We start from the raw sequence: 26,469 nt of genomic DNA on the forward strand, positions 1-26,469 counted from the left end.
AATTCATATCGTCTTCTTCCCTAAACACTTTTACAAAACTAAAAAACTTAAAAAGGAGATTGAAACTACGTTGTTCACTTCATCCGTGTTATTGACAAATCCCGGAGCTTAAGAGGTCGGATTTCATCATTCTTTGCATCTTAGTGATCCTTGCGTCAAGGGTAAGATCTACATACCAATTTTATAGCATTTAATTAACTCTGTTTAAACCCTAATTTGGGGGATTGGGGGGTTTTTATGGTTAGTTGTGCTAGTAGTAATTGTGTGATCATGTGTTAGGAGGAGGATTCGTAGAGGAGAGGTTTTGATTCAGTTGTTGAGATCATCTGCTTGTGTTTGCATTCCAGGTAGGGTTTTCCTACTCAGTATTAGTTACATAAGGTGGTTTGTTGTTGATTGTGATTGTTGTAAATTATCATATTCATATTGTGACGGTTGTTGGATTTGGTTGTTGTTGATTGTTGTGATTGTATTTGTCTGTGTTCTTCGGGGTGCGTCCCTGGCTGAGTGGAGTCACTTGCGGGAGTGGCTTCACGCCCATTATTCGCCTTCTGTGGAACCCGCCACAGAAGGGATGTGCACATTAACGGATTTGGGTTTATCACTCGATGGAGATGAGCAGGGCTTAGGTGGGAACGGCTGCGGTCCCCCACTGGCGGCGAGGAGTAACCTGTTGCGATGGGTACTCTGGCAGGGCTACACACTTTAGTGTGTAGTCAGTATTGAGGAGTTGGTGATGGAGTTCGGGTTGATGTGACGATTGAGCTGTGTTGATTTCTTGTCTGGTTGTAATTATATCATTGTGTGATTAGTACTGACCCCGTCTTTGTTTTATAAAACTGTGGTGATCCATTTGGGGATGGTGAGCAGTTGTTGAGCAGGTTTGATATGGTGCTTATGGGCTAGCTGGGATGAGTCATCACTTGCAGTTAGAAGAGTCTTCCGCTGTTGTCAGACATTTTTGTTTAGTTATTAGGCTTTTGGTTTTCAGAGAACATGTATTATACTTTCATCAGTTTGGTTTTGGATTGTAATCACTTAAACTTTATTACTATTTAAATTATGTTTCGTTATTGTCTTTTGATTATCATTGCCTCGGGAAACCGAGATGGTGACGTTCTTATATCTGAGTGGTCCTGGTAAGGCACCTTGGAGTATGGGGGTGTCACATCTACCCCTCAATCCGCTGAAGAGCACCTTGCCTCCTTTGAAACAGGCTAAAGTCCCGAACATCCCCTTCGGGCTAGGCTATGAACCTATCGATGAAGATATCCAAGAGATGAACCTCCTAATACGAAAGTGCAAGAAGCACGAAGTCATCCTCCACCCCTATCATTTAACTCTCAATGGATACTTCGTCCCCGAGGGAGAGTCCGAGCTCTACCACGGCTTTCCTGAGCGGATCTATGATTCCGTAGCTAAGGTCAGACATCCGGGTGTAGAAGTCTTTCAAGACTGCTACTTCATCCCCGACAACGCCAAAGCTATATCAACCAAGTCTGAGTCAACCCCATGCCTGAACGGACAAGCCGCCAGTCTCCTCTTCGGGGAGGACAACATCAAGCACCTAGGCTATGAAGACATCATCAACATTTCTCTAAAGGACAACCAGTTTGATCCCACCGCCTTAATCTCTGATACTGACCCAGAGAAAGCCACACAAGGCTGGAGGAAAACTGTCAAATGGACCGATCGTCAAGGCCGCAATCTCAAGATTCCAACTGGAGAAGGACCTATGTTTAAAGAAGGAAGTGAAGAAGAGTCAGAGTCTGGGTCAGAGTCAGAGTCTGTCTTAGCTCCTAGCACTCCTGATGTCCCCATCAGAGTCCCCTTCCCACTGTTTTATCACAAACTTGTGGCTGCTTCAGAGGCTGAATCAACTAGGGTCATCCCCACTCCCATGGAAGGTAGCAACCTGGAGCTTGTTCCAGGGGCCACCTCCTCCACTGTTTCGCCTCTGACTGCCCATGAGATGTCTGTCCTATACGAGCTTTTCGCTCAAGTCGACTTAATGAACGCTAAGTTTGCTTATGACTCGTGTAATTTAACTGCAATGCAATTCTGCACGACTATGAGAAATTTGACTTGAGTGACTACCCACCTTACCTAGCCAAAGAACTTGACAAACGAGAAACTAGGACCCCCATCATTGAGGAGACCGAACCTATTAACGTAGGAACCGACAACACACCTCAAGAACTTAGGATAGGGACAACCCTTGACCCCTCGGAAAGACAACAGTTCATTGACCTCCTACTTGAATAATAAGACGTGTTCGCCTGGTCTTACAAAGACATGCCCGGGATCGACAGGGAGATTACGGAGCACAGGATACCCATTAAACCCGGAGCTAAACCCGTAAAGCAAAAGTTGCGCCGAATGCGCCCTGAAAGGGCCCTGAAAATCAAGGAAGAGGTGGATAAGCAGTTCAAGGCTGGGTTCATCAAAGTGTCTGAATACTCTGACTGGGTGGCCAACATTGTTCCTGTACCCAAGAAAGACGTAAGAATTCGGGTTTGCGTCGACTTCAGGGATCTGAACAAAGCAAGTCCAAAGGACGACTTCCCTCTGCCACATGTTGACATCATGGTGGACAATACCGCCGAGCACGCCCTACTATCATTCATGGATGGGTATGCTGGGTACAACCAGATCAAAATGGCTGAGGAGGACATGCACAAAACTGCATTCACTACACAATGGGGTACATACTGCTACACGGTCATGCCTTTCGGCCTCATCAACGCCGGAGCAACTTACCAAAGAACCGCCACCACACTCCTACATGATATGATGCACAAGGAAGTATAGGTATATGTCAATGACATGATCGTCAAATCAAAAGAACGGGACGGCCACATCAGCCCCTTCGGAAATTCTTCGCTCGCCTTCGAAAATACAACATGAGACTGAATCCTCAGAAGTGTGCATTCGGGGTCACCTCCGGAAAACTCCTCGGACACGTCGTCAGCAAGAGATGCATTGAGATTGATCCAACCAAAATCAAAGCCCTTCAACAAATGCCTCGGCCTAAGAATGAGAAGGAGATTCGTGGATTTCTTGGTCAAGTTCAATACATCAGCCGCTTCATAGCCAAGCTCACCATGATTTGTGAACCAATCTTCAAGAAGCTTTGCGCCTCCGATCACACCGATTGGGACGAAGATTGTCAAAAGGCCTTCGACAGGATAAAGGAAATCCTATCCAAACCTCCTGTCCTCATGCCACCTCAACAAGGAATCTCCTTATCCCTATACCTGACTGTCATCGACACATCCATGGGAGCAATGCTAGCACAAACAGTCAATGACGAAGAACGAGCCATCTACTACATCAACAAAAAGTTCATCGAGTATGAGACAAAGTACACCCAACTGGAAAAGACATGCCTTGCCCTAGTATGGTCAACAAAGAAGCTGCGGCACTACATGCTCAGCTACATGGTTCACATCTACTCCAAGATGGACCCGGTCAAATACATCTTCGAAAAACCCATACTAAACGGAAGGCTTTCTAGATGGACGCTCATGCTATCCGAATTTGATCTCAAGTTCGTACCCTTCAAGGTTATAAAGGGAAGGGCAGTCGCCGATTTCCTAGCAGAAAATCCCGTAAACAAGGATCCAACGGCCGACACATGGTCGCTTTCTGACGAAGACATCCTTTGTGCCGACTCCGACGCATGAGACCTATACTTCGATGGTGCATCAAATATGAGAGGCTTCGGGTTAGGAATCCTTCTAATATCACCAGAGGGAGAACATGTTCCGATCTCAGTCAAACTGGATTTCGCCGTCACCAACAATGCCACCGAATATGAAGCATGCCTCATCGGCCTACAACCAGCCATAACACTTGGCATCAAGAGACTGAGGGTCCACGACGATTCCTCACTCATCATCAATCAGGTGTCCGGATCATGGAAAATCCGAAGCGACAGCTTAACACCCTACCAAGCAAAAATCAATCAAGAGGCCGATTTTTTCGACCAAGTCGACTACTTCATCTTGCCACGAGAGGAAAATCAATTTGCGGATGCCCTGGCAAAACTTGCCGCGCTCGTCAACATACCTGACAACATGACATCGATGCCCTTACGTGTCGAGAGAAGGAGCGAGCCAGCTCACATCTGCGCCATCAACAACGACAGGAAAACCATGTCAAACCTTGGTACCAAGCCATCCTCAACTACAAAACCAAAAACGAATTCTCTCCCAACTCTGATACAAGAGGACAAAGAGCCATCCGTTTATTAGCATCACAATTCGTGATAAACCGAGAACAACTATACAAAAGAACACCCCAAGGGATTATTCTCCTTTACATTGTCCATCACAAAGCCAAAAAAGTCATGGGAGAGGTCCACAATGGAGAATCGGCCCTCACATGAGCGTAATGATGCTGACCCGAAAAATCATGCTGTTAGGCTACTACTAGACCACCATGGAAGCCGATTGCCGAAACTACGTCAAACATTGCCACAATTGCCAAATCTTCTCCAACATACAACACATACCACCATCCCTTTTATACACCATGACATCACCCTGGCCTTTCTCGACCTGGAGCATCGACATCATCGGGAAAGTCAACCCGATAGGCACTAAAGGGCATTGCTTCGTCCTCGTCGCCATCGATTACTTCACCAAATGGGTAGAAGCATAGTCCTATCCAGTCTTGACCGCCAAACAAGTGGCCAAGTTCATCCAGGACAACATCATTTGCAGATATAGGGTACCCCATGAAATCATCAGCGATCAAGGCTCTCACTTCCGGACGGAGACACAAGCCTTGCTGGACAAATACAAGATCAAACGACATCGATCATCCCCCTATCGTCCCCAAACAAACGGAGCGATAGAGGTAACAAATAAAACTCTTGTCACCATTATAAAAAAGATGCAAGATAATTACCGCGATTGGCCGAGCAAACTCCCATTCGCACTCTGGGGATACTGAACCTCCATTTGAACACCTACAGGCGCCACACTCTTCTACCTAGCAAACGGTATAGAGGCGGTTCAGCCGGTAGAGTTGGAGGTCCCATCTCTACGCATCTTGTTAGAGAGTCAAGTTCCTGAGGCGGAATGGACCCGTCGAAGGTTCGAACAACTCACGCTTCTAGACGAATGGCCGCTCAACGCCTTGCACAATGTCCAGCTATGCCAACGACGTATACAACGGGCATTCAACAAGGTTAAACCCAGGAACATCAAAGAAGGCGACTTGGTCCTCAAGTCGATTCGAGCACCACTACCCGTCGATCCGAGGGGAAATTCAAACCCAATTGGGCCGGGCAAAAACTGGTCAAGAAAATACTTTCGGGGGGCGCAGTGAGATTGAGTAACCTAGACGGGGAGGATTTTACAAACCCGATGATCGGTCCATTTCGTGTTCAAAATTAAAGGTGTGGTCGTTGGGTCACGTCCGAATCAAAACACAATTTATAGCTTCACAAACAACTCTACAATTAGTAAAGAGGCAAGCAAAGGCCGGATCCCAAGGGACGGGTATTGAAATGAGATTTCTATTGCAACTAGTAGTGTCTAAGGGGTGTCACAAATTGGGTTGATGTAGAAGGTCACTAACTAAAATAACAATGAAAATAAACTAGCAAGATGAATTAAAAAGGGGTGTAAACAATTGATTAAAAAGCACTAGGGTGTCATGGGATCATAGGGGAATCATGGGAATTGATCATACAAACATGTTCTCAAATTATAAGCAAGCAATTATTGTTGTGATGGATTGAGTTGGGTTATATCTTACAATCCTAGGAAAGTTTGGGTCCCGGAGCCGAATCGATTAGATTGTACAACACCTACAAGTCGACTTAATCTTCCCTACTCAACAACATGCATGGTCTAATGAGACTCGAGTTGGGTTATGTCTTACAAGTCTCATTGAATAGATAGAAGATGATAGTAAATGCAAGGATTCATAGGCTTAGCATTTCATCAAATATAACATGTGCATGAGTTGAGATCAAAACAAGCAAGCAAATAAAACATGAAAGCATATTAATTTAAGCATGAATCATTCCCCATGTTGGTTTCCCCTAATCACCAATTTAACCCTAGCTAAGAGACTACTCACTCATTATCATGTTGATAATGATAGCAAGGTTGTCGATCATACCAACAAAATGAAACATGATGAATAAATGAAAGTAATTAACAATAATTAAAAAGGGATTAAGAGAATTATACCTATCAATGATTCCAATAATAAAGCAAAGATAAAAGAAGTACTTGAATGCTTGATTGAGAGGTTGTCAATCTCCCAACAATAACCCAAATAATCTTCAATTACCCAAAATAAAGGATGAACAAAGGAGAGATTAAGGAAATAAAACTTGTATTAGAACTTGATTAATTGTTGATTACAAAGCTAAAGAGAGATTTGATTGATATTAACTACTCTAATTATTGATAAGAAGAACATGCTCCTCTAATTAGACTAATGGGGTATTTATAGTGGAAATTAGGGAGGATGCATTAGGGTTAACTAAGGGCTAAACTAGTAACTACACTTTTTAAATTGAGCAGGGAGGAGCCGGTATTTTCCGAAGGAAGGGCTTCTTTCTTTTTAACTTGGAGAAGAGGAAATCGCGTTGTGCTGGAATCCGGGCGGAATAAGGTCGGGACGGGCGGATTCTGGTGATGGAATCCGAGCGGATTCAAGGGAATACGGACGTATTGTGGAGGTGGAATCCGAGCGGATTAGTGGAAAGCCGCACGGATTCTGCAGCTGGAGGACGGCCGGATTGGGGACAATCCGCACGGATTGTTCCTCAGCAAGGCTTCTTCTTCTTTTCTTCCCTTTTCTTCATAAATTCCTTGGGGATTTCCTTGGGGACTCAAGGATCCTTTCTCAACATTGCTCTTCTACTATAATATGTACAAAGGCCTTCTAATCTCGTCTCTCCTTGATGCTTGGTCATTGAATTCGATCAATTTAATCTCGTTTTGCCATGAAAATGCAAGATTCTTACTCCTTTCCTACCAAGGGATCAAAATCTCAAAGAATATGAAAAACAAAGAACTAAAGATAATAAATGACCCAAATATGCACTAAAAAGCATGGGAACAAGGCTAATTCGGGGGCTAAATATGCGCTAATTATGGTTACATCAAATATCCCCAAACCGAACCTTTGCTCGTCCCGAGTAAAGAGGTGATAAAGACTAGGACCAATACTAACCTATCCTAATAATATAGCCGATATGAGACAATTAGCGGGTCTCACTCCGCCCCTTCAACTCACAACAAGACAACCATGAGGTAGGATGCCTTCTTGCAAGGCAAGGTGGGTCATTCCAAAATGGCGACACATCCAAACATTAAGCACATAAAAACACATAATGGATGCATCTACAAAAGGAATAGCCACTTCCTTATCAAGTGGCGGAGGCACTAAAGAGGAACAAATTTAAAAGCATGTAATCCTTCACAAATACTAGTTCAACAAATTACTAAAGCTAAGAGGATGGCACTAAATCACCTCCAAATGGTGTTAAACTAGACTACTTTCGTCCTCAATTTCCAAATGCTTTCGCCAAGAGCGATCGGATGGTGGTGGAATGATGATCCCTATGATGCTAGTAGCATATGACATGACAAGTCTCGAATTCTCTACAAAAGTAAAGGTCATGGATCGTCCCAAGCTCGACTAAGTGGCTTGACAAAAAGGCTTTTTGGGAATGAAATGCTCAAATCTTTATTCACAACGGGTGGATATGACTAGTATTCAAAATTGTCCTCATTTCACTTTCACATTTCAAAAATTTAAGATGGGGTTTGTCCCTTCCGGGCTAGTGTCCTTTGCTTTCGCCAATCGCTTATTAGGCAACCGGTTAACCTCTAGACAATAGCTTTTCGGGGTGATAGTCACTCTGTCTCTGGGCGGCCGAATTCACAACCGTATGGGGGCCCAATTCAATGGATCCCGCACCAAAGCACATCGAAGTGGTACGCCTCCATCAAAACAACTTAAATTTCTGAACATTCAAAAATTCATAACATTTGAGGTTTCCTTGGCATTAAATTACTTCCACATGACAAAATTCTTTGAAATGAGCACTTCAAGCTTATTGATAAAATATTTTTGGGTTGCCTTACCACAAGGTCAATCAAGGTCACCTAGACAAGTTAACCAAGTCCACATCGCATCACGGGGTTGGATAGGTGACTCACATGCAAACCCTTGACTAGGCTTTGGGTCATGGGTCAAAAGATACTAGTATGACACTATTTAGGGTGTTTTACAACCATTCTAGTAGGCAAAGTTTTAAGTTGAACAAGTATTTGTAATGGCTTAGTTGCTCTTGTCAAAGTTCCTAGTTAGGCATTTTTCAAAACATTTCTAACATGCAACTACATGCCATGATGCAACTAATATAAACATCCTAATGCAAGTGATTCTATCAACTAATATGACATATAAACTAAATGCAAGTCCTAAGTTCACATTGTTATACCGCATCAATCAAAATAAAGCCACATAGTCATTAACATAAAGAGGAAAAAGGAGATTGGAAAGATCATACCATGCGGTCTTCATGATCCTCATGTCTCGGATGTGGCGTAGTCAATCAATGTGAACAAGGATAGAACAAATACAATATATACAAAACAATATACACAAGACTATAAAAGGAAATAAACATGTTTTTGGGTTTTTCAATTTTTCAAATTTTTATGATTTTCGGAATTTTTCAATTTTTTTGGATTTTTTTGAATAAGAGTTAAATGTTAGAATTCCCATCCCCACACTAATATGGGCATTGTCCTCAATGGCCAAAATGATGAAAATTATGCAAAGATGATGCATGATTTCTATACTAAATGCAATCTATACTAAGCTATACTACATGATGCATGGTTTTTGTTATGACGGAGAGGATAATTTAAATTACCTCCCATTGTGTATGCATTAACTTCCCCAAACCGAGTGAGACACTATTGCTAATGTCCAAGGATGGGTGTAGTTCATGCACACACTATGCAATGCATGAGACTAATTTGTCATTTTGGATTTTGAAAATGGGAACAATAAAATGAGAACACCTCAATGGTACCGAGGTGTGAGTCCTCTATGGTGCTAGGACTACTCCAACAATGATCAAGAAAAATAATTAAAACAAAGAGAGAAATAGACAAACCATGAGAGGGTAGGAGTCTCCAAGGCTTGCTAATCTTCCATCATGTCATCACCATCATCACTTTCCTCATTAGAAGTGGTCACGTTGCCACTTTCCTCTTCATTTGCTTCTTCACTTTGCTCATCATCCATTTCATCATCCTTTTCTCCTTCTTCACTTGCTTCTTCACCAATGTTATCATCAACTTCTTCATTACCAACAGCCTCATTGTCACCCGAAGCGACCCTAGATGCACCCGGAAATAGGACTTCTCTATCCGCCCAACTCCGGATATTGCAAAAGTTGATCGATTTACGGAGTAGAAGATGTTGTTGCTCCCATAGAAGATTGTTGTTGTTGTTGCACTTCCAAGTTTGGTGTTGCTACTACCATAGCCAATGCTTTGTTTGCTTGAAGAGTCTTTTGCCTTTGCGAAAGTGCCTTTGGTGCCTTTGTTGCCTTTGTTGCTCCCTTAGTCCTTGCCATTGATGAACTAACCAAGAAAAGAATGAAAAATCTTCAATTTGTAGTATACCCAAATCGATTTAAAGGTGAAAGGCTTTGTCCTTAGGAATTCAAAAATCGACTCAAAGGTTGAAGATTTTGTGCTTGGTTTTGATTTTTATTGAAAAAGGAGTGATTGATTTGTTGTTAGAAGGATGATTTGATTTGATTTTGGTGAATGTAGTTGAGGAAATTTGATTTTGTGATGGAGAGGGTGAGGGTTTTGATGTTTTGAAGTAGTGTTATGAATGAATAAAGGTGGGAGGGATTTTATAAAGACCGAAAATTTTGAACTGCAGGGGCAATCTGTGCAGATTCTGCCAAATCCGGGCGGATTCTGGTCTTTCTGGGTTTTATAAAACTCGCCTAAAGACGGGCGGATTCTGGAGAAGACGCTCGGATTTTCTTGATACTGGACGGGCGGATTTGCCTGAAGACGGACGGATTTCAGTCCAGGAAATTTTTCTTGTTTTACTCAGCACTGAAGACGTGCGTCTTCTGTCCAAGACGGACGGATTATCAGAGACGGGCGGATTATAGTGCAAGACGCCCGGATTCTCTTACAGTCAAAAATCTTCCAAAATCTCAGCTTATAAAGACGTGCGTCTTCAACTCAGTCCGCTCGGATTACTGAAGACGGGCGGATTCTCTTGAATCCGTTCGGATTCGACCCCTTGTACCCGGATTCAGTTCCATCCGTGCACAATGCATATCCCTTGTCATTCTTCCATTCTTTCTTCATGTCTTGTGTTCTTCATTGTGGGGGCACTACTAAGGCATGGATAGCCTAGGCAATTGCCATCCCCACACTAAGGTAAAGCACTACACATCAATTAAAATTATTAGTCCCTCCCTCACTTCTCTCAAACATGACAATTATCTTGATCAAAGTAAATAAAATAAATCCAAAGATGACAAAATTGAAATACAAGAATTGAAATGCGAGTTAGGGAGTTAGAAATATTTACAAATGGTGGTTTAGGGAGGACTCCACCAAACTCTCATTCTTGATGAGATGTCAAGGGGGCATGTCCAAGGTGTTGTTGATGTTGCTCAACACCTTGAAAAAGTAATCAAAAGCTTGTTCATTATCATGGTAGAGGTCTTCAATAGACCTTGGCCCTTGTTGTCGGTCTTGATCGATGGCATTACCAATGTAGGGATTAAAAATCCCTTCAAATTCGTCGTCCCAAAGACCACAAACTTCATTAAGTTGATCATTGAAAATCTCTTGATTTGATGGAGACAACTCTCCCAAATTCTTCTCTTGGCCAATGAGGCCATTCTCTTCTTCCTTGATTGATTTTGATGAGCTTTGCAAGCTCTCCTTCACTTGCTCTTTGAATGGGGCGTCTTCAATTTTCTTCTTCCATTGGAGTTCCGATTTCTTCCTCTCATCCTTTCGGCTATAATGATCAATCATGAAACATGGTTCATGCAAATGAGGAGCTCTCATAGTCTTGTCAAGATTAAAGGTTATGCTTTCATCTCCCACTTCTAGAGTGAGCTCACCATGTTTCACATCAATTACCGTGCCCGCGGTGTGTAGGAAAGGTCTTCCTAGAATGATTGGAATGTTGGAATCTTCCTCCATATCAACAATAACAAAGTCCACCGGGATGAAAAACTTCCCAATTCGCACGGGGACATCTTCCCATATCCCTAATGGTGTCTTCGTCGATCTATCGGCCATTTGGAGTGTGATGTTGGTGCATTTAAGCTCTCCCATCCCCAACCTTTTACTCACCGAGTACGGCATGACACTCACACTAGCCCCTAGATCACATAAGGCTTTGTTAATCGTCGTGTCGCCAATGGTACACGGTATTGAGAAGCTTCCCGGATCCTTTAATTTTTGAGGTGAACTCCCTTGAAGTATTGCACTACTCACCTTAGTGAAGGTGATAGTCTCAAGCTTCCGGATCGACTTCTTCTTTGTGAGGATATCTTTCATGTATTTCGCATAGGCCGGCACGTGATTGATTAATTCCGTGAAAGGAATTGAGACTTCCAAATTCTTCACAATTTCCATGAACTTTCCAAGTTGGTCATCAAATTTGGGCTTGGCTTGACGACTTGGAAAAGGAAGTCTAATCACAATGGGCTCCTTCTCCTTGACCTTGTCTTCATTTTTCTTTGGACTTTCTTCTTTTGATGATTCTCCATATTTGGAGTTTTGCACAATTTCTTCCTTTTCACTAGCTTCCACAACTTCATTCTCAACTTGCTTCCTTGGTGCTTCAAACCTTGTACCACTTCTCAAGTGAATGGCACTAACCGTTTCATGTCTAGGGGGATTACTTTGAGGTGGTAATTGCCCCTTTTGTCTTTGTGAGCTTGAAGATGCTAGTTGAGTCAATTGTGTTTCCAACATTTTGGTGTGAGCTAGAATGTTGTTGATGGTGGTTTCCTTTGCTTGACTATCTTTTTGCATTTGAGTGAAAAATTCTTGTTGATTCTTTTGCATTTGGAGGACCGCTTTTTGGACATCAAAACCTTGGTCATTTTGATGATTGTATGGATTTTGATTTTGGTAACCTTGGTTTTGATTGAAAAAGGGTCTTTGATTTTGGTTTCTCATGGGTGGTGGAGTGTATGTTGTTTGAGAGTTTTGAACATTTTGGCTTTTATATGAGAGATTTGGATGGAATTTGGTGTTTTCATTGTAATAGTTGGAATAAGGGGTACCACTCTTGTATGCTTGGAAAGCATTCACTTGTTCATTTGCTCCCCTACATTCACCTTGGTCATGTCCCAAAGTTCCACAATTCTCACATATCCCACTTGGGATTGATGAGGATGCCGTCATGGCATTAACATGATGCTTTGGTGATTTTGAGACTTCTTCAAGTCTAGCCATAGCTTTTTCAAACTTCAAATTGATTGTGTCAATGTGAGCACTAAGTTGAGCACCCAATTGAGTAACGGAGTCCACTTCATGCTTTCCTCCTCTAGTAGCCTTGCGAGGTCTACTATATTGTGAGTTATGGACCGCCATTTCCTCAATCTTGTTCCATGTTTGATTGTCATCAACTTCGGTGAACATTCCATTTGATCCCATATTGAGAATGTTCTTAGAATCTTCATATAAACCGTTCCAAAATTGTTGTACCAAAAACCATTCGCTAAGTCCATGGTGAGGACATGAGCGACAAATTCCCTTGAACCGCTCCCAAGCTTCATACAAAGATTCTTCATCCCTTTGCTTAAAACCCGTAATTTGAGCTCTTAGCATGTTAGTCTTCTCCGGTGGGTAGAATTTTTTTTAGAAAGCTAGAGCCAACTTCTTCCAAGAATCTATTCCGAGGGTGGCCCTGTCAAGGCCCTTCAACCATTGCTTCGCGGTGCCGATTAGAGAAAAAGGAAATAAGACCCATCTAATTTGGTCTTGAGTCACACCCGTTTGAGAGATTGCATCACAATAGTCGCAAAAGGTTTCCATATGAGAATGAGGGTCTTCACTAGGCATCCCCCCAAATTGGCTCCTTTCAACTAATTGGATGAAGGCGGACTTGGCAATAAAGTTTCCGGTTAGATGTTGCGGTGTAGGAGTACCATTTGGCAGGTTCTCCTCGGTGGGTACGGAGTGTGACGAGAATTTAGGCATTGTAGGTTGATTTTGTGGGGTATTGTGTAATGGGTTCTCCTCTCCTTCTATTGCGAAAGGGTTGACGAACTCAATAGTTGGTTGAACAACTTCACTAATACCTCTTAAATTCCTCCTAACAAGTCTCCTATTGTTCGTCAAGGTTCTTTCAATTTCACGGTCAAAAGGTAACAAATCACCTTGTGACCTTCTAGACATGCAAAATATCAAACAACTCGAAAACAATTAGAACAAACCTTGAGGAGTTTTACTTCCCCAAGGCGAAGAAAGACACAACTAATAACAATAAAAAGGAAATCTAAATCAAGTAAACACCGTCCCCGGCAACGACACCATTTTTGATCGGTCCGTTTCGTGTTCACAATTAAAGGTGTGGTCGTTGGGTCACGTCCGAATCAAAACACAATTTATAGCTTCACAAACAACTCTACAATTAGTAAAGAGGCAAGCAAAGGTCGGATCCCAAGGGACGGGTATTGAAATGAGATTTCTATTGCACCTAGTAGTGTCTAAGGGGTGTCACAAATTGGGTTGATGTAGAAGGTCACTAACTAAAATAGCAATGAAAATAAACTAGCAAGATGAATTAAAAAGGGGTGTAAACAATTGATTAAAAAGCACTAGGGTGTCATGGGATCATAGGGGAATCATGGGAATTGATCATACAAACATGTTCTCAAATTATAAGCAAGCAATTATTGTTGTGATGGATTGAGTTGGGTTATATCTTACAATCCTAGGAAAGTTTGGGCCCCGGAGCCGAATCGATTAGATTGTACAACACCTATAAGTCGACTTAATCTTCCCTACTCAACAACATGCATGGTCTAATGAGACTCGAGTTGGGTTATGTCTTACAAGTCTCATTGAAAAGATAGAAGATGATAGTAAATGCAAGGATTCATAGGCTTAGCATTTCATCAAATATAACATGTGCATGAGTTGAGATCAAAACAAGCAAGCAAATAAAACATGGAAGCATATTAATTTAAGCATGAATCATTCCCCATGTTGGTTTCCCCTAATCACCGATTTAACCCTAGCTAAGAGACTACTCACTCATTATCATGTTGATCATGCTAGCAAGGTTGTCAATCATACCAACAAAATGAAACATGATGAATAAATGAAAGTAATTAACAATAATTAAAAAGGGATTAAGAGAATTATACCTATCAATGATTCCAATAATAAAGCAAAGATAAAAGAAGTACTTGAATGCTTGATTGAGAGGTTGTCAATCTCCCAACAATAACCCAAATAATCTTTAATTACCCAAAATAAAGGATGAACAAAGGAGAGATTAAGGAAATAAAACTTGTATTAGAACTTGATTAATTGTTGATTACAAAGCTAAAGAGAGATTTGATTGATATTAACTACTCTAATTATTGATAAGAAGAACATGCTCCTCTAATTAGACTAATGGGGTATTTATAGTGGAAATTAGGGAGGATGCATTAGGGTTAACTAAGGGATAAACTAGTAATTACACTTTTTAAATTGAGCAGGGAGGAGCCGGTATTTTCCGAAGGAAGGGCTTCTTTCTTTTTAACTTGGAGAAGAGGAAATCGCGCTGTGCTGGAATCCGGGCGGAATAAGGTCGGGACGGGCGGATTCTGGTGATGGAATCCGAGCGGATTCAAGGGAATCCGGGCGTATTGTGGAGGTGGAATCCGAGCGGATTAGTGGAAAGCCGCACGGATTCTGCAGCTGGAGGACGGCCGGATTGGGGACAATCCGCACGGATTGTTCCTCAGCAAGGCTTCTTCTTCTTTTCTTCCCTTTTCTTCATAAATTCCTTGGGGATTTCCTTGGGGACTCAAGGATCCTTTCTCAACATTGCTCTTCTACTATAATATGTACAAAGGCCTTCTAATCTTGTCTCTCCTTGATGCTTGGTCATTGAATTCGATCAATTTAGTCTCGTTTTGCCATGAAAATGCAATATTCTTACTCCTTTCCTACCAAGGGATCAAAATCTCAAAGAATATGGAAAACAAAGAACTAAAGATAATAAATGACCCAAATATGCACTAAAAAGCATGGGAACAAGGCTAATTCGGGGGCTAAATATGCGCTAATTATGGTCACATCACCCGACCAACCTAGACCAACTCAAGAAATACTACCCTTTAACCGTAGCGACCAATAACCTCACCCTAGTTTTACAACTAGAGACCACCTTAACCTTTTCAAGTCAAGTTCCTCAACGCATTCTGATTTGAAATTGCATGTTTTATCGAGTCTAAGTTGCGGCTCCTTGCCCCATTTCAAATTTCCTTTGATCTGTCAAAGGTAACATTCATTTGAACTCAAACCAAAATACCTGAACTACGAGCATGGTTTGATTTCACCTTTTCAGGTGGATACGTAGGCAGTCCTTTCTTATACAAGAAGGATACAACCACAAAACCCAATCAAAATTTACAAAGTATTTCGAACTACGATTACGGTTTAATTTCACCTTTTCAGGTGGATACGTAGGCAGTCCTTCCTTATACAAGAAGGATACAACCATCCCCATAATAAAAAAAAAAACATCCCCACAAAAAAAACATCCACACACAAATAATAAAAAAAACCACCCCATATCAACTTAAAAAAAAAACAAAGGAAGAGGAAAAAACATTCCCTTTCCCACAAAAAAGTACAAAAAGAAGCCTTTCTCCCTTCCCACAAAAATCCCATTTCCCAAGTGCAATGTTTAGGATAATTCAAATCAAATTGCCTTTACAAAATGGATGGAAGAAACAAGCATTCACATTTTCTTTTAACACAAACAATCCTCTTATTTAATTAATAATGAGAAGGATTACAAATTTGACAACAAACAAAGCTCAACAAATCTACAACTTGTTAAAGCTAAGGTGTCGACTAAGACACCTCACATAGTAAAACTATCATAAAACACACAATACATAGCTAGTACAACATAATAAAAACTCACAACACTAATACAACATAATAATAAAACGGGTAATGGAGGTCTTCATTCTTCCATTCTACCCCTGCCTTTTCCCTCGGTGTACATCTTCCCCTTGTTCTTCTTGTTGGCTCGCCTAGCATGAACTTCCTCCTCGGAGCGGATCCTCAACGGATCTACAACGGCGACGGACTCCGGTCTCTTGCATGACCCCATACTCGGTCCAAGACGAGCCCATACACGGCCCACTACCTCTTTGGGACCCGAGCTTCTCCTCTTTGGTGGCCTCATCACATCCGGGCTAGCTCCATCAACAAAGTCATCGAAGAAGGCACGGTTGGCCTTACCAACCTCTCTATACTTCAACTCAACAACCTCGTCCTTACGAGATTTGGACCTTTCCTCCAAGGTTTGAGCTCTTGCCCACTTGACATAAGCGGGAGTCACCCATGTCGTGACAACGGGGTTTGGCACCTCCCAAAGCGACCGAGTGGCCCACCATCTTTCGAAGACCTCCACAAGATCGGAGTTCCGGACGACACTTGCTTGGACGAGAGTATCTTGAGCGGGCACCTTTTGTTGACGCCCCATTTGCCTCATAAGCCTTTCGGGATAGGTGAAGGAAGCAACCTTCAAACCCACCACCATCAAAGAACGAGAACTAGCAACCAAAGCGGGCAACCCCGTGAGGACCTCAAGTGCCACCATGGCACCACCCAACGGATATGAGGACCACCCTCCTCCACCAATCTCGAGGCGCAATAGGGCTCGGTGGATGCAAAACTATCCGAGTACAATTTCTTTCTCATAGTAAGGTGACAGAAGGAATAAGAAGAAGAATCGGCCGGAGGCTCTACATACCTTAGCCTCTCTAATAGCCACACTTGGAGGTATGCATAGACAAGGAGGTATGCATGCACTAGGCAAAAGGCAAGAGCCCTTCTCCTAGCCACCTCCGAGACATTGACATCCAACCGGTTTGACAAAATGTTGATAAGAGCCAACATATCCACACCATGAGGAGCAAGGAGAAAGTTGACTTGACTTGTTGACAAGCCCAACATTAAACGGAAATTCTCCTTATAACACAACCGAGTCGGGGGAAGCACCGGAGCATAACCCGGCCACCCCCCAATGGCACCTACTTCTTCGGCAAGAGAACAAATTTCACCTTTCGGGAAAACGAAAACATGATGTTTCTAATCCCAAAACCGAGAGCATGCTTCAAGAAATGAGGATTGCACCTTGACTTGACGAAGCACCAACAATTGAATAACTCCCATAACAACAAGTTGATACTTCTCGGGAGGCGACAAATCCCGACACCAATGTCGCAACCTATTTTCGAAAGCATCCATGACTTATTTTGTGGAAGAAGAAGAAAGGTTTTTGTGGAGATGTTTTTCGTGTTTCGGATGATGAAACAATGAAGCACAAACGTCTCTATTTATACAAAACAATCAACGCTTTTTTCAGAAAAAAGGGGAAGCTGACTTCCATCGCCCATGGCCTCACGCCTCTTTGGGCTGCTCCTCAGGATCCGCACCTTGAATTGTCTCTTTCAAGTTGTGTTTTTTCCTGACACCTCAAACCTCCCGCCGCAGGACTCGCGCCTCTTCGGGCCTATCCAAGATTTTTTTGTGTTTTTTCACACTCAGATTTCCTTGTTTTCGCGTTTTACGAAATCCGACACGGTTTCCATGACGCAGCTTTAAACATACGGATTCTTTTTTTCCTTTTTTTAAGGGGGAAGGGCTAGTCGCCCCGATCCGCGACGGATCGTTTCCACGTCAGTCGAAAATTCCGAAATTTTTTTTCGCTTTTTTCGCATTTTCCACAAATTCGAGAATTGACAACACGACGTCAATTTTCTTCAAAAATCCGAGCTCTTACAAATCCGAGTCTTGATCTCACAAAAATCAAATCAAATACACTCGCAAAAATCTATTTTAAAATTCACCCGTGACGGTTTGAGTTTTAGTTTTTCGAGTCACAAATCAATTTCGGCAAAATTCGATGCAATTTAATTCAAACACGAGTTAATTGCTCAAAATTTCTATTCAATTTCTTTTGAGAAATCCAAACGTGATGACCTGTCACGGAATTCTCAAAATGTTAATTTAAATTTCAAATTTTAACTTCGAGTCATCGAGGTTATTTTGAATCTTTATTCATCAAATGCTTTTGCGTGTTTACGTTTGTGCATACGTGTTACCTATTGCCTGTTTTCTACACTAACGATGCAGGAACAAGTGTGAAGCAAAGGGGAACTAGCAGCCGACAGCGCTCCTCCGAAACATAACACAAAAAAGCCAATCATAAATAAACTACAATCCAGAAACACATATATACAAACCGCCTCACGCAAAATACATCGAGACACATTTGATACAAACGACTGACCATACAAACAAGATCTGGTACAGACATTTATCATATAGACACTGACCAAAAACAACGAACTGGGGGCTATCTGCCACCTACCGAACTAAGCACTCCCTACCCTTCCGACCGGAAAAGAAAAGGAGCAACACGGGAAACAAAGGAGCAACAGCGGAAGCAGAGGTGGTTACCAAAACGGTAATACCTCGTTCCTACTCCACGACAAAAAAGAAAACAATGCCTGGCAGATTTCGGACGACGTGACAATCAGGAGTTGTGACTCAGTGCACCGCCCCGGCGTTAACCCCCAGTCGTCGGAATTCGGCGATAAGAAGAAGCCATGACATAAGGCGCTACCCCGATGTTGAACCCCAATCATCAGAATTCAACAACGATCTAAGACGGTAACGTGGAATTATGCACCCGTCTTAACCCCCAATCATCAGATATCCGACCTCTGTAGACAACAGCCAATGATCGATACTCGATCAAAAGCTAGGCAAAGGCCACCAGGGAGAAAAACAACCAAGCCTGTAACAAAAAACAGCCATCTCTCCTCCTCCAGGGTCATCCTCGTCCTCTAAGGTCTCAGCAACGGACCCGGTAGGCCCCGAACACTCCTCTGCAATCAGGACAAAACAAAAACGTCAGCCGAAATTTCGGCATTACGACGCCACAAAATGGACAAATCTAAAAAAAAAACACACCTGCAAAACAAAACAAGGGCAATCCCGCCCAAACCCAACCAACAAAAAAAACAACAAAACACTTAAAAAAAAAAGCACAAAAATGACTCGCCCTTCTTTTCAAGCAAAAGACGAGTCAAAACAAGAACAGAAATTTTCAAAAAAGAAAACCCCAATACCTCAAGACCCACACAAGGTACGCCAACAACCAAAAAATATTCCCGACACAACTGGGTATTTTTCACAGCTCAAAAAGGCAATTTTACACCAATTCGGTCGCAAATAGGTCAAAATTTCAAAATACGACCACGACAAAGCAACGTGATTTAATCACGTCTCAAAGCGACCTAAACTACCAATAAGGTCCATTTCAAAACAAACTGACTCAATTTGAGCTCAAGCAGGCGCTTATTTCGACAGACATAAGACCGTCGCAAAAGGCAAAAATTCTAATTTTGCCCACAATACCCAACGAAGGTTCAATATGGCAAACACGGTCTTCCCCGACTATAATACAACCTAGTGAGGGATACAACTCAAGCAAACAAACTTGGCATTGTGAAATAAGACGGTTTCCTCGTCTCATTCACGTTTTTCGAACATAGGGAGCGGGAACGGGGACCAAAATGCAAACTAAAAGCACCCCTATATCCCTAAACAGGTTTCTAACCTAATGCAATCATCAATTTCACTCGAAAATGGCCTAATAAAAAACGCCCAATTCGATTTTTGAAGGTTTAGGGTTTCGTCCTAATTCAATTAACAAAAAGACAAACAAATTCAAATGGATTCAAGAGGATTTACATACCTTGAGATGACATGATGATAAGAGCACAAATCCAAGCAAGAGACGAGATCAGAAAAATGGCGATTTATCGATTTTTTTGGTTTGTGTATCGAAGAAGACGAAATGAAGAGGGTCGTCCTGTTTCTCGCGTCTTTTCTACAAAAATAGGGGAGCTCCCTTCCTTTGCAGCTAGGCTCGCGCCTCAATAAGGTGCTCCTTGACTCATTCAGCGAAATTTTGGGCTTTGACCCAATTTCTGACACAAATTTCGAATTTTCAACGACGGCAATACAAACCGTCATTTTTTCAAAAAACGAAATAGTGAAATTCAAAATTCGCTATTTTCTCAAATTTAAACGACGGTAATAAAAACCGTCATTTCAAATACAAAAAACAAAATAGTGAAGTCCAAATTCGCTATTTTCTCAAATTTTCAACGATGGCAATAAAAACCGTCGATTTTTAAAAAATGATAGTGAAATTCAAAATTCGCTATTTTCATAAAATTTCAATGACGGCATCAAGAACCGTCATTCCGCAAATACAAAAGCAAGATAGCAAAATTCAAACTCGCTATTTTCACAAATTTCAACGAAGGCATTAAAAACCGTCAAACGTTCAAAAAGGGATAGTGAAATTCACTACCCTTCACCAATCTCAAATCATGGGAAGGCGAAATTAAAATCATCCTCCCCAACCACACATCAGACGACAGAATACGTACCTGTCCTTTCCCTATAAAACAAACGGCAATAAAAACCGCTATCTCTCTTCGAAATTCAAAATCACCGCCAACCACGGGAGCCAGGCTCACAAGCCAATCCCTTTCCGGCGCCACAAACTTTCACCGAAACTCCCAACAGGATATCGGAGGCTTCCTCACGGATCCCGCTAATTCAAACAACTTCCCAAAATAGGCCCATCCAACGCGGCTATTTCGCATATTCGATATGGCTGGCGAGCCTCACAACGCACATTCGATATGGCTGGCGAGCCTCACAACTTACATTCGATATGGCTGGCGAGCCTCACAACGCACATTCGATATGGCTGGCGAGCCTCACAACGCATATTCGATATAGCTGGCGAGCCTCACGATGCATATTCAATATGGCAGGCGAGCCTCACAACGCACACTCGATATGGCTGGCGAGCCTCACAACGCACACTCGATATGGCTGGCAAGCCTCACAACGCAAATTCAACATGGCTGGCGAGCCTCGAAACGCATCACATTCACCGCGGCTGGCGAGCCCCTTTCATATACGCACCGCGGCTGGCGAGCCCCTTCATATACGCACCGCGGCTGGCGAGCCTCTTTCATATACGCACCGCGGCTGGCGACCCCTTTCATATACGCCTCGCGGCTGGCGAGCCCCTTCATATACACCCCGCGGCTGGCGATCCCCTTCATATCCGCAACACGACTGCCGAGCCTTTGTCCACAAACAAGAAACTACTCAAGGACATATCCTGAAGATGCCTCAGGTATGGCTCCTTCTTATGGCTGGAGAGCCTTTATACGTAGTCTAACGGACTTTAAACGACCCGCACGGACAATCGACAGACTCTAAACTGTTCCCGACGACAGGTCCTTGGCTCGTACCCTCGAGTCGCTTTGGCGTCGCCCTTCCCGACGGCAGGTCGTTGGCCCGAATCCTTTCGAGCCGTCTCGACGTCGCTTCGGTCTCCAGGTTGTAATCTTTGATTGACCTGGGGGCTATACTTTGACTTTTACCCTGTCCAAGCCTCAGTCAAAGTGGGGGCTCTGTAGATACCTAATATCTGTCAAGTCTCCAACAAACACCCGATGATTATCGGACTACAACATGCTTAGGAATCACAGCGTTTGATCGACAGTTTTGTACAACTATACGTCGGAAAACTTAAAACGATTTCGAAAATAAAACATTTAAAAAGTACCAGGAGTGTTTAATGCATGATGACGGGGTCAAAATGACACTAATTAGAGTCAAAACCGACACCGAACCAAAAATCGACTAAAAAATTCAAATCCCGACTCCAACAACGAGTCAAATCAAGTCAAACATAAAAAACAAACTTTTCAATGACTTCCATGTTAAGGTTTCTCGTAATCCTTAATGGTCAAGTACAAAACAAGTTCATCCAAAACCTAGGATAGAACAAATCATGATTACACTTGCGTGATAGTGACAAGACACCTCGATGACGCGCGAAATGGTTCGCGCCTCTTCGAGCAGCCCATGCGGCCACGTCGCTCAAAACGCACACAACCACCCATTTTCCTATAAATAACCCTCAAATGCAGCCATTTGAGAGTTACGCGAGTGTCCGCCCCCTCATTTCTTACTTAAAATTCTAGACTCGACTTCTCAAGTCACAAATCGACACGTGTTTCCGACCTACCGATCAAAAATACAAGCCTTACACATTGTTTGGTACCGTCATCGTGCATTAAATCACTTGACCGACCATCTCGACCAACTACACCATCAGTAAACTTAAAACACTCTTTTACATTGCTAAAACGGTTTTCAAACCGAGTTTTTCGACCAAACAAGTTGATACACTATCGTCGATTTCTCGTCTCAAGCCTAGCATGTAAGTATGAGGGTGTAAAAATACTCTTCTATCATGTTTTTCATTTGTTTCATGACTATAACATGCTAAAACATGCATAACATGGTCCAAATATGGGATAAATGAGCCAAAACCGGATTTTTGGTTGTGGGAGGGGCTGCTTGTATAGCAACCAGGCCCGCGCCTAAAGCCCCTCTCAGCCTAAATCCAACCGTGTTTGGTCTCTTCTTCACCTTTTGTTTTCATTTCATATTTGTAATCGGTTTTTACCATTTGAAATATTTCAAATCATTTTTTTAATGACAAACTTTTAACCATGAAACATTCTCCACCCTTGGTTCCTAATACCATGACGGTTTAATCCGTGTTTCGGTGATAATATTTGGTTAATCCCATTTTAAAAGGTATTTAAAAACCTTTTATTTCATTTTTTTACATTTTCAAAACAAATGTATTAGTCACGAACACAAAATATTCCTTGGTTCTACATACCATGTCGGATTTTAACTCGAGTACGATGATAAACATTGACTAATAACAAACAAATGAACTTTAAACAATTAGTTCATAATTATTTTCAAAACTATTCATGTCAAGCTTGCAAAACCGAACCCGACATCGAATATTGTAGAAACAATGACGATTATTCAAGTCTCGTTCTTCACATCAACACAAAAGCGGCCTAAACGGTCTTTTCAAATCAAAACGGGTTTAAACACCCTCTTTTCAATACATTTTACGAACGTTTTCAATGGTCAGAAGACGTTCTTTCATCGTCTGTTGACCCGCGCCTAAACAGGCCACTCATTTTTCCATTTTCAAACCAGGACATGCCTGATTGCATCGCCAGATGGCTCGCGCCTCTATTGGCTGCCTGATGTAGGGTCTGTTTCCTTCCAGCACTTGTCTAGGACGATCCAGACTTCGGTTAACCCGAATACAGGTGGATCAGATGACAAATCTGCCCATTTTACATCATATTTGCAAAATGCCTTACTAAGACAAATGGATCACATTATGCACCATAAACCTAACTCGGTAAATGGATGTTTAATTTCCATCTTGCATGCAAATCAACATTAAATCCAACTCGACGTCAAATACTTGATACTTGGATTAAACAACCGACATAGAAAGCTCACATGTTAGGTTCAAACTTGTGGATGCGCATTCATGCATTTACCCGTTTTATCAACTTTTGCATTTAACCAACCAAGATCGATCAGTAGAGGCCGCTACCGCGGGCGGGATTGGGTGTCTGATTAAAGGGCTTCCCAATACGTACGTTCACCTCTTACTCAGAAACTTTGGATAGTGGACGACCTTATCCAGGGCGTACGAGAGTCATTCTAGAGATAGGATGCTAAAGAGAGACGATTCCTTATCTTTAGTACCTATGTCAAACACCGCTTTTTGCCTTGGTTGACCTAGGTATAAAGTGGATTCGAACGGGTTCCAAGCATCCCACAAATGCTTGGTGGCGACTTCGAACATCTCTTGCATCGTTTCGAGACCCTTGCTGATATGAAACCGACCGATATAAAACGATCCGGTCGAAACAATTTTTACGCCGCCGAGTGTGGCTTTCAAAAGACCGCTATACGTCCACGGATTGGCCTGGCGTTTAGGTGGCTATGTACACAACGGAACAAACACGCCATTGTTAATGGCGTGTTTAATGAAACTCTGAAATTTAAACGAAAAAATTAGTTTGAAGTAAACACGCCATTATGAATGACGTGTATAATAGAGTAGACTCGCCACTGATAATGGCGTGTCTCCAAAAGACACTCAATTCAGAAACAAAGCCAGTACTACCCCCTTTTCCCATACCTCCTGCTTCAACTCCTTCGCACCTCTCAACCTCCCAGCTCCCAACCCCTTTACCAATCACAAGTCTATGCTGTCTAACCACCGATCCACTCCGACGCAGCACATGAAGGGTTTAGCCACCGTTGACACCAAATCCATTCTTTTAGCCCATCCGTTTTCTTGGACCACCCACCATAGACACCATTCGAAGCCACCATGGCCCCGCTCAAAATCACCCGCAACTACCATCCTAGGCCTCACTTCACACCACTACCATTAACCTCCTTTGTTATTTATGCGCTACCGGACCTGACATCGTACTTGCTCATTTTGAAATGCTGCCGACGTCGTTCTGGGTCGAAATTAATTGGTGATTGATTCAAAAGACGGAGGTGATAAATTCGGATCTTGTGGTGCGGAAACGGTAGAGGAAAGTAACCAGTGATTAATTGGCGATTGATTTTAAAAACCCAGAAAAAAATTAAGCATATTTAGAAAGAAATTGTTTAATAATGGAGGAAATTGAGCAAAATGTATGAGGTGATAAGTATTGTAGTAATACTAATTCAAGGAAGAATCTTGACTTTGTTCTTTGTTAATAAATTGAAGGAAGTGAAAAGAATCCAGGGAAAGATGGATATTGAAAGAAAGAAAGAGATTGAAAGGTTTGAGCAAGAAATCTGACAAAGTTTGAAGAAAAGGGCAGAAATTTTAGTTGGTTCACATACACGCCATTGGCGGGTCTGTCTAATTTTTTTTCTTAAACACGCCATTCTAAGCAGCGTGTCTATCCCCTATTCCAGGTTCAAAATTCTCCGAGCCTACATGGACACCATTTTGACAAATAGTTTCAATACCGACCCAAAACGATAAATATTTATTTTTGAGCATTATTTTAAAAAATGCTCGTACGAGCCATTTTCTACCATTGTTTCTATGGGCCATTTCGTCGAGGTCCTCTCTTAGGTTAAGACCCTATTTTTTTGGACTTAAAGTCACTTAATTTAAGTTCACTTCAGATCCTAATAGTTCAGTTCAGTTCAGATCAGATCCTATAAGTTTAGTTCAGATCCTATAAGTTCAGTTCAGTTCAGATCCTATAAGTTTAGTTAAGTTCAGATCCTATAAGTTCAGTTCAGTTCAGATTCTATAAGTTCAGGTCAGTTCAGTTCAGATCCTATAAGTTCAGTTCAGATCCTATAAGTTCAGTTTAGAAAAGTTATATACAGAGTATTATTTTTAAAACCGACGCAAAAACATCTGACATTATTAATTATTCGATACATATATACATTATTATTTTTAAAACAAAATTATCACTCTTCTCATTATTTTTTATCGTAATGTAACCGTAGTATAATATATGAACAAAACAATGTATATAAAGCGGAAAAAGTTATTATCTTACCTTGTGTTTTAGACTATATTTTCTTATCAGTGTTCTCTCTCCTGGTTGCCAACTAATTTCTTGTAAATTTTTTGTTTAATCTCAATAAAAGTTTGCGTTTTTATAATAATAATAATAATAATAATAATAAAAGTTACTGTTTTATAAATAATAATAACTAGGTTTGATGTCCGGCTACCCCCAGGCTACCTTTATTTACCATTTAATTTTATTTTCTATGAATTATGATTCGCTAAATTTAGTTAACACATACATTTACAATTTATATCTTGAAATTATGATGAGATGTAAAATTAATCAACAATTTATGAGACACGTTCACCACTCCTGCTGTTAATATTATTACTTTCACTACATCCCCGGTTAATACTATTACGTTCACTACTTCTTCGGTTATTGTTGTTTCTTTAACTACTCCTGCTATTTTTACGGTTAACCCGTTAGTTTTCTCAAACTCATATATTTAAATAAATTAATATTTTCCTAAACTCAAATTGTTAGTTAATTTTTCATAGTATCTCCGTTGTTTCTAGTGTTACTTTCATTACATGTGTTGTGACTACTATTACTTTCACTTTTCCCGCCGTCATTATTTTTTCTTTCACTACTTCAACATTCATTATTGTTAATTTTACTACTCCCGTTGCCGCTAG

General features: G+C 41.7%; 1 non-coding gene across 1 annotated transcript; it reads left to right on the plus strand.

Annotated features, from left to right (window-relative positions):
• Nucleotides 1–12,774: 12,774 nt before the first annotated feature.
• On the plus strand, nucleotides 12,775–12,881 carry LOC141604443 (small nucleolar RNA R71). The gene has a single exon (XR_012526143.1). It is a non-coding gene; the product is annotated as a small nucleolar RNA R71 (small nucleolar RNA).
• Nucleotides 12,882–26,469: the final 13,588 nt, after the last annotated feature.

The sequence above is a fragment of the Silene latifolia genome, chromosome 9 (assembly GCF_048544455.1).
Source record: "Silene latifolia isolate original U9 population chromosome 9, ASM4854445v1, whole genome shotgun sequence".
NCBI classification, from domain to species: domain Eukaryota; kingdom Viridiplantae; phylum Streptophyta; class Magnoliopsida; order Caryophyllales; family Caryophyllaceae; genus Silene; species Silene latifolia.